We start from the raw sequence: 9,056 nt of genomic DNA on the forward strand, positions 1-9,056 counted from the left end.
TGGCTATGGCTATGTCAAATGAACTCGGTGGCGCCAGATAGATCAAATCGGTGGGGTCGAGTTTGACTTTTGGTTTGGGACATATGTGGATATGAGAAAGTGGTTGAGGGCTTTTGGAGCAAATCACTAAGCATTTTGAGCAAGCAAGCCATTAAGCAACACATCATCCCCTTTTAATAGCATTGGCTTTTCCTGTGGACTCAATGTGATCTTGGATCACTAAAATGAAAAGGTAGAGTCTTGAGCTTGAGCCAATATGTGTCCTTAGCATTTTGAGGGGTCCACATTCCTAGTCCATGCCATGCCAATCATTGAACTTTCTAAAATGATCATCTTGAAAAAGCATTAGTTCAATGAGCTATATGTTGTTAGGAATTATCAAAACCACCCAGGGATAGTTGCACTTTCAGGAGGTTACTTTTTCTCAATAAAATAAACATGTTTCATAGTGTCCACAATTCTTTTTCATGTAGTTCAAATAAAGATTCACGCAAACATAAGAAAATTTAAATTTTGTATGGGTTTTTAATCTTGTCACACGTATCCACTAAAAAGAGTTACATGCACACCATTTATGAAAAAGAATGTTTCAAAAAATGTATTAGAGATTCACACACATCCCAAAAATGGTTCTGCATGGAAGAACATGTGTAATGACATATGATCCACTGTATATGAAAATATGCTCATGTCTTTAGGGGTATACTTAGTAGCATGGTTAGTGAAATGTTAGTCAGAGTGTGTACAACGGTCTTATAACGAAGTCCATCGTACAACAACGACACAAAAATATTTTTAAATAGGTTCAGTTGCCTCGTTGGAGTGTGACCTACATCCCATGAGGGGAATCGTTGACAATGGTTCTTGGCGCACTCAACATTTAGAACATTGCTGCTTCCGAAGTTCCACTACCCTGGGCGGTCTGATCCTTACTAGATCCCCCAGACTCCGATTCCCACCATGCAAACCTTGGTCCTATGGAGGGGTGGTGGATCTCCCCTTGAGTTTTTTTAGGTGGGGGTTAATGAGTTACATGCCCATGCATAACCTAGGGGTCCTTGAAAAATGGCGAAAGCTACCCTTAAAATGAGGAGGTTGGAGGGTAGGCAATCTTTAGTTCATGTGTATATGGGCTCCTAGTTGGGCTAGGAGGAGGATTGTGGCCCATACGAGGGGGGATTCCCTACACTACATGAAGGTTTTCTCCTTAGGCTTAGGTTTCTTTACTCTCTTGCCTCTATCTTTTGACTTGTTCTTTTGTTTGCTCTTCTTCATTTGACCCGTTGACCGTGAAAACTTGTTTGGACTTTTGTTGACTGGGGCCGCTTGCTTACTTGGACCTGTGTTGATATCTTTGGTTTGTGTTCACTTTTGTTGACCGACCATGCGAATTTCTATGTGGGTCCCAAGGTATAATTTTAGCTATTTTCTCAACGCATGCACGACACATTATGAACTCATTTTTATTAATTTTATCGATACATATCAATCTTCATGAATTTGTGGAGGATAAATAGTAATGAGATCCAGCAAAACATGTCAAATGTGATAGTCTTCAGGAACAAACTCAATATAACAGATGTTTTATAATAGTATTCCACTACATGAATTTGTGGAGGATAAATAGTAATGAGATCCGGCAAAACATGTCAAATGTGATAGTCTTCAGGAACAAACTCAATATAACACAAGGAGAAAATATAACTATGTTGGGGGATCCATCTCCTCGAGAGGAGGCATTGTATATATCCACGTAGAGGGAGCCTTGGATACATCTCCCAAAAAGAGAGGGGGTGTATGCTCAACAATTATTTTCATATAAACCGACCAATAATTGAACCTAAAAGGAGACCAATATACATATATAAAGAATTCATGCAACTATAACAACAACACCAGAAATTATTTATCAATCACATATTTAAGGGTCCACCACAATAATTATATATAATTGTTACAGTCATGCATGTAGGACCTATTGTGTGGTCTAAATACGATCTTGCTACACAACTAGCACTATGAGCTTTCAGACCATCCCTAGTTACAACATATCATCCAAAGCTTTGAATCCTTCACCAATGGCAGGAGAGCTTGCTAATCAACCTCGCTTAGTTTCTCCTTAACATAATTTTATGAAAATATTGAAAAATTAGACATCAGATTTTTAAGCATGACAAATCTAATGCTTGGGATGACAAATTATGTTGTCGCGTTGCGAGCATGACATTTTTTTCAGCAAACATGAGAAATACTGGCCATCCCGAGCGTCAGATTCTCCATGCTTAAAATCCTGACGTCAGATTAGCGAATACCCAATTTTAAGATCTTGTTTCAAGTGATAGCAATTCAGCATTCAGTTTCAGTTCAGGGACATTATAGACATTTCAACACACAACTTATCCTATAATCTTACACCATAATCTCAGAAAAGAACTCAACGGCTGATTCTGGCTGATTCTGTGGGAAGTTTCTCAAAAGCTTTTCTTTTTTGACAAGTAAGGGCGTGTTCGGCAACCATCTAGCTTCACAAAACTTCACATATCTAGCTTTTCTTCTCAGCTTCCCACTCCACGCGGCGAGAGAAATCTGTTCGGTAGCTTCGCTGGCTTCTTGCATCTCTAGGGCCTATTTTAGCGCCATAATGGGCTGGCTGGGCCGGCTGGAACCAGCCCAGGTCGGCCAGTCTGTGTACGAGAGAGGGGAAACTGTACCGATTCAAGGGGAAGACGGTCGTGTTGTTCTGTTTTGAATGAAACATTTTCTTTGGCGATGGAAACTCTCTGTAAATATGGCGAACTCCACGACGAATGGATGGATGAACCGATGAATGGATGCCATGGTAACTAGTTATTCTCTGTACATGTTCGTCTTGTTTCAAGTGATAGCAATTCAGCATTCAGTTTCAGTTCAGGGACATTATAGACATTTCAACACACAACTTATCCTATAATCTTACACCATAATCTTAGAAAAGAACTCAACGGCTGATTCTGGCTGATTTTGTGGGAAGTTTCTCAAAAGCTTTTCTTTTTTGACAACTAAGAGCATGTTCGGCAACCATCTAGCTTCACAAAACTTCACGTATTTAGCTTTTCTTCCCAGCTTCCCACTCCACGCGGCGAGAGAAATCTGTTCGGTAGCTTCGCTGGCTTCTTGCATCGCTAGGGGCCTATTTTAGCGCCATAATGGGCTAGCTGGCCCGGCTGGAACCAGCCCAGGTCGGCCAGTCTGTGTATGAGAGAGGGAAAACTGTACCGATTCGAGGGAGAGACGGTCGTGTAGTTCTATTTCGAACGAAACATTTTCTTTGGCGGTGGCAACTCTCTGAAAATATGGCGAACTCCACGCTTCTTGGTTTGGTGGAGCTGGGCTTTTCCAGCTTCGCTTTTTTGCACTACCGGCTACTCCAGCCTCGCATATTCCACTTCTGACAGATAAAACATTCGGCTCGCCTCCACTCCAGCAATTTGTGAAGCGTAGAGCAGGAGGAGATCAGAACACGCCCTAAGTTTCTCAAAAGCTGATTCTGGAGAATCAAAAAGCTGAAAAGAGCTCGACCAGAGCTGTTTCTAAAATGGGCGTGTCTACCAAGCGGCTGGGGGCTCGATAGGAGTCCGTGGCGGCCTCTCCATTTTTAGTATGTTTTTGTCTTAATCAAACAAATTAGGAATTATTTTGTCCTCCTAGCCAGAAAAAGACAAAGACTACACGACATGTTTAACCAGAATTGCAAAAGCACACACACGAACATGTGTGAACGCATTTAATTCAGATTTAAAAAATTTAGAAAAGCCATAACTTTTGAACGAAAAGTCGAAATTAAGATCCGCTTTCACTGCTGAAATCCTCGCGATGTGCTCTTCGAAACTAGATCCCACATGGATATGTTTCGATAAACTTTTTTTTGTGCAATTTTGTCCCTGTTTTGTGCAACTGGCTAGTTGTTGATGTGCAACTACCTAATAGTCGATGTGCAACTTTTTCTTTATCCATGGATGTGCAGTTTTCAATGATGACACCTCACCTCAAACTACCCACTATCAAGTGAGATGTGCAACTATGTCTGCTGCCCCCAGCCAACCGCTTAGTAGTTGATGTGCAACTTTTCTCCTCTAGTTGGAAGTGCAATTTTCACTGTTTGCTACCTCGGCCAACTGCCAAGCAGTGGATGTGCAACTTCGAAAACTGTCCTCCCAGCCAACTACCTAACGGTTGATGTGCATGTGTAACTTTCCTCATACCCGTGGATGTGTAGTTTTCATTGCTAGCACCCCTTTCCATCCAACCCAGCTAGTGAGATGTGCATCTTGAGGGTCTCACATGTAAACATTAATGTGTGTGTAACTAGACTACATTACCACGCCAACTGAGTATATGTGTGTAACTAGTCCTGCCAACTAAATACCAATGTGTGTGCAACAAGACTACATTGTCACGCCAACTAAGCATATGTGTGTGCTAATAGTTTTGCCAACTAAACATCAATGTGTGTGCAACTAGACTACATTGCCGCGCCAACTGAGTATATGTGTGTGTAACTAGTCCTGCCAACTAAACATCAATGTGTGTGCAACTAGACTACATTACAAGTCAACCGAGCATTTGTGTGTGCAACTAGTTTTCCTGCCAACTAAACATTATTGTGTGTGCAAGTAGACTGCATTACAAGCCAACAAACATCATCGTGTGTGCAATTAGTTCTCCTGCCAACTGAACATCAATGTGTGTGTAACTAAACTAAATTATAAACCAACTAAACATCAATGTGTGTGTAACTAGTCTTCCTGCCAACTAATAAACTACTCCTAGTAATTTGTACTAGTGCAAATTATTGGAATCATTATCGGGGCTTTCGGCTGTTGTTAACACATATACTTGGACGAACGGGTATTCGTTTGACGAATTCGAGCCTGCAGCGCTGTTGCTCTGGCTCCACGGCCGTCGTCTCCCGAGCGACCTACTAGCCACGCTGCTCCGGCTCCATGGCCGGTGTCTCCATTCTCTAGCAGCCGTCGTCTTGCTCCAGATCGAGGACAAGCTCATTTCCCCCTCCTGTATCCGTGCCTCCTCCGGCCACTCCTGCTACATCCAAGCCCATTCTTCCTCCTCTCCCAACCGCTGCAGCACGCCTAGAACTCACGACGCCCGCTGCTCCCTTCCCCCTTCCTTCGTCCAGAGCAACCTTTGCCCTCCACCCAGCCTCAACAAATCTGATATGAGTGGGTACGCGGCCACCAGATCCCGTGTGTACGCGAGCGGCGGCGCTCGTCCCCTAGTTGCGGCGGCCGGCGCGAGAGGATTGGAAGGCTTATATGGGAGTTGGGAAGAAAGTTTTTCAGGATGTTGTACAAGTACGGCTTATATGGGAGTGCTTTAGGCTTATACTCCCCGGAGACCTCAATTCTATTTCCTCAAGCTGAGCAGCGAGAGTGCTTTAGGCATATGTGGCATAATTTTCAGAAATATTTTCATGGTGATGTGTTTGGAAGGTTGTGGCCTACTGCTAGGGCAGATAGCGACAATACTCCACGGGTTTGTCGCTATCTATCCCTTCCGCAACCTTCGTCCCCGTCCCCCTTGCGTCGGCCGCCACCACACGGGAGAATCGATTTTAACCCCCCCAGCTCATGCGCCTTTGATCTTAAGCCCCTCTGTTCGTTTGCCTTTCTCTCAAGCCCCCGACGTGGCCTAATTTTGGCTCGCTTGCCCCTCGAGCGCTGTTATCTATTCATTTAGCGCATAAGGAAAGAATCTGGACTTAACAAATTTGGAAATGCCAAATCTGCCCTCGTCCAGTTTTCCTCAAACGCACGAGACAAAGGCCCGAGGCCTGGCCCGTTCTTCATTCTATCTCCCCTCCCCGACTTGACCTAGCCGCCAGCCGCCAGTCGCTAGAGTCCCTACGCCCGCCGTCCGCCGCCCTGCTCCGCCGTGTTCCCCCCCCCCATCCGCCGCCTCCCATCGCTGGCCCAAGGTAAGGCAACCTCTTCCCCTTTGTATTTTTCACAGATTTTGTGCTCTTCTTCTGGTACAGTTTCTAAATCGTGGAACCCTAGGTTTTGTGTGTGATTTGCATGGGATTTGAGTGGGAGGGGCTGGATTGACTAAGGGGTGTGATGGATCTGAAAAGGTAACATCATATTCCCCTGTTCTAATTGATGTATGCATGAGTTTTGGTGTGTGCATTTTCTGATTTTTTCTGTCTATATTGAATAGGATCGATGCAATGTCTGTGCATGATTCTAACCAATCCAGTGTGATAAACCTAACCACGGGGGCGACCTCAGGCAATGAAGTAGAAAATGGTAGTGCTACTATTGATTGGTCAAGCTTTGTGATTGAACCAGAAAACGATGGGGATGAAAAACCGCCGGACGAGAAAGCCATGTTTGCTCTGTTTGGTTTAAAAACAGAGCCGGATGAGAGAGCAACTGAGCTTCCTACTCCTGATGTGGAGTCTGACTTACATGATATCAAAGATGCAGATATTGTTGTTGATGATAAGGCTCCAGAGGAGCCACTTATTGCCTGGGATGAACGAAACCCAGCCATGGATATAGGGACACCTTATCCAAACATGGTTGAATTTAGAAAGGCTTTAAAATAGTGGGTTGTCAATGGAGAGTTTGAATATGGCACCAAAAAAAATGAGCCGGGGAGGTTTTGGGCTTTTTGCAAAGGTCAATCCATAATAGGTGAACCTTGCAAATGGGCTATAACTGCTAGTTGGCGAAGGGATCTGGGAGTCGTCCTAGCCACTCAGTTCTGCCCCGAGCCAAGTCTATTTAGTGTCAGCGGCTTTTGAGCTCCATTATGTGGACTTCACCAATTTGTGAATTATGGACTTGGCGGCTCAGAGCTCCACGGAGAAAGCGGAGGTTGTGGTGGCGCCACGCAATACGGGGAGGCGGTGGCAATCTCGCCAGGAAGGCGGTGGAAGAGGGAGCGCGGCGTGGCTGAGATCTCAGCAGGGAGGGAGGCAGCAGCCGGCGAGAGGCTTCTCTCTCACACGGACTGAGGTTGTGTTTGGTTGAGCTGCAAATTCTGAAAAAGCTGCTATGAGATCTGAGCTTTGAGAAAGCTACTGTGAACTTCTAGCTGTGGAAAAGCAGGAAGCTGTTTGGTTGAAACAACTGTGAAATTGTAGATTTGGCTATGGATTGTCTGTAATGCCCCTGGGCCATGAGTGAATATGGTTATATGCTAATTGACTGTAAAGCAGTGATCTGTACATTGGTAGGCGGAACGACCCTTTTGCAAAGAAAATTTGTGACAATGAAAATGATTCATAGCTAACACATATGCAATTCAAAGACTATACTTTGATGTTGCATATTACATATAAATAGATATTGACCCCATAATAATATTACAAAAGGCATGCACCATCGAAAATACATATTGTTCACATGATGATGACCTCCATCAACATAGCTAACCTATGTTGCTATCGCAAGACAAGCATCTGCTATCCTACTATGAATAGTGTTCATGGTATCTTCGTTCTCTTCCTCTTCAGCTTTCCATGACGTCTCATTCTGTGTGTTTTTGTTTAATTTCTCTTCTTCCATGACACGGCCAAGACATTCACTTAAGCTGAAACCCAGGCAATTTTGGAAATGTTTTCGGCAAGAAATCTATCCAGCGGGATAAACCACTGATGCACCATACTGTCATTTATCAAGCAATTGTTCAAACCTATCTAAAAATAAAAAATGTACGACTCCCTTCAGCTGGGCTTGAGGATGTTAATCAAAGGTTAGCTTGACAATTGATGAAACATGTCAATTACGCTGCAGTTTATAGTCAGGAAAAATATGACATGATTTTGCTTTTGCTTGTTCATTCAGGAGAGGAAAATGGGGTCTTCCAAAGATTGGATGACATAACGAAACAAGCATACAGATTAGCAAAGGCTTTGCTTGCAAGTTGCCAGGCAGCGACTCATGGCTTTGCTAAATCTACAAGCCGAAAGATAATCAATCTCGGTAGAAATGCAACAAGCAAGTGATATCAATAGAAAGAAGCTGCCCAGAACCGTTACTGACAAAGTCACCAGTGAATAATGAACACTGGTGACAAAATACAGCAAATGCAATGTTTCACAATAACACCAATACGTTCAGTACAGAGGGCTGCAAGGAATTTCAGATACTTCAGTTGCAGTAGTTGTCAAACAAAACTATCAGTCCACTAGCCTTCAAAGTATACTACTCCCTCCGTTCCTAAATATAAGTCTTTGTAGAGATTTCACTATGTGGACTACATACGGAGCAAAATGAGTGAATCTACACTCTAAAATGCATCTATATACATCCGAATGTGATCCATAGTGGAATCTCTACAAAAACTTATATTTAGGAACGGAGGGAGTAGTTGTGACATTAGCGTGACAGGGGAGCAACCGAGGCATGATATTAGATGAAACAGACTGAATTTTTGGTTGGGACTTTGAGCTTAAATTCCAAGGAAATACTGAGCAACACCATGGATGAAGAAAAGAAACCATTCGTTGGTTTTTGAGGTTCACAAACAATAACAGCACAAAATGGAGACCTAATAGCATTGCTGATGGCAACAAGATGGTGACATCAGACACTGCACTGGTAGGAACGTAACACAACCAACATAGCACGAACGAGGACCGCCGTGATGAGGGGAGGAACGGGCAAGAGGGAAGATGGAGGAGGAAGGAAGTACTAGGAGGGAGGAGGTCCGGTGCGCCGGAGCCGGAGCCGGCGGCCGGCCGGCCGGCCGGACCAGGGCCGCCGGGAACAGGAGAAGCAAGAGGAAGAGGGAGGAAGCTGTACCTGGGTGGAGGGTGGAGGTTCGCTGGCGCGGGCGGCGGCGGCCAACCCTAGCCTGCGTTTCCTGCCTTCCTGGGAGGCTCGATTCCTGTCGGTCGTGCGCGAGGGCGAAGCAGCTCGTTCGTTTCTAGTGAAAAGACGGCGAACGGGTATTCACTTGCTAGTGGCATCCGGGGTAAATACTTCTCAATTTTAGAACCTGAAATCTAAAAAGCGCCCGGCCACTAAATAGACAGAACGAGCGGCCGG

General features: G+C 44.4%; 1 pseudogene across 1 annotated transcript; it reads left to right on the top strand.

Annotated features, from left to right (window-relative positions):
* The first annotated feature begins 5,661 nt into the window (after window positions 1-5,661).
* Window positions 5,662-7,586, top strand: LOC147986370 (uncharacterized; annotated as a pseudogene). The gene is made up of 3 exons (XR_015615197.1): window positions 5,662-5,974; window positions 6,057-6,130; window positions 6,217-7,586. The product of XR_015615197.1 is annotated as an uncharacterized LOC147986370 (transcript).
* The last annotated feature ends 1,470 nt before the right edge of the window (window positions 7,587-9,056 follow it).

The sequence above is a fragment of the Triticum urartu genome, chromosome 2A (genome assembly GCF_056163025.1).
Source record: "Triticum urartu cultivar PI428250 chromosome 2A, HENAU_Tu73, whole genome shotgun sequence".
In the NCBI taxonomy this organism is placed as follows: domain Eukaryota; kingdom Viridiplantae; phylum Streptophyta; class Magnoliopsida; order Poales; family Poaceae; genus Triticum; species Triticum urartu.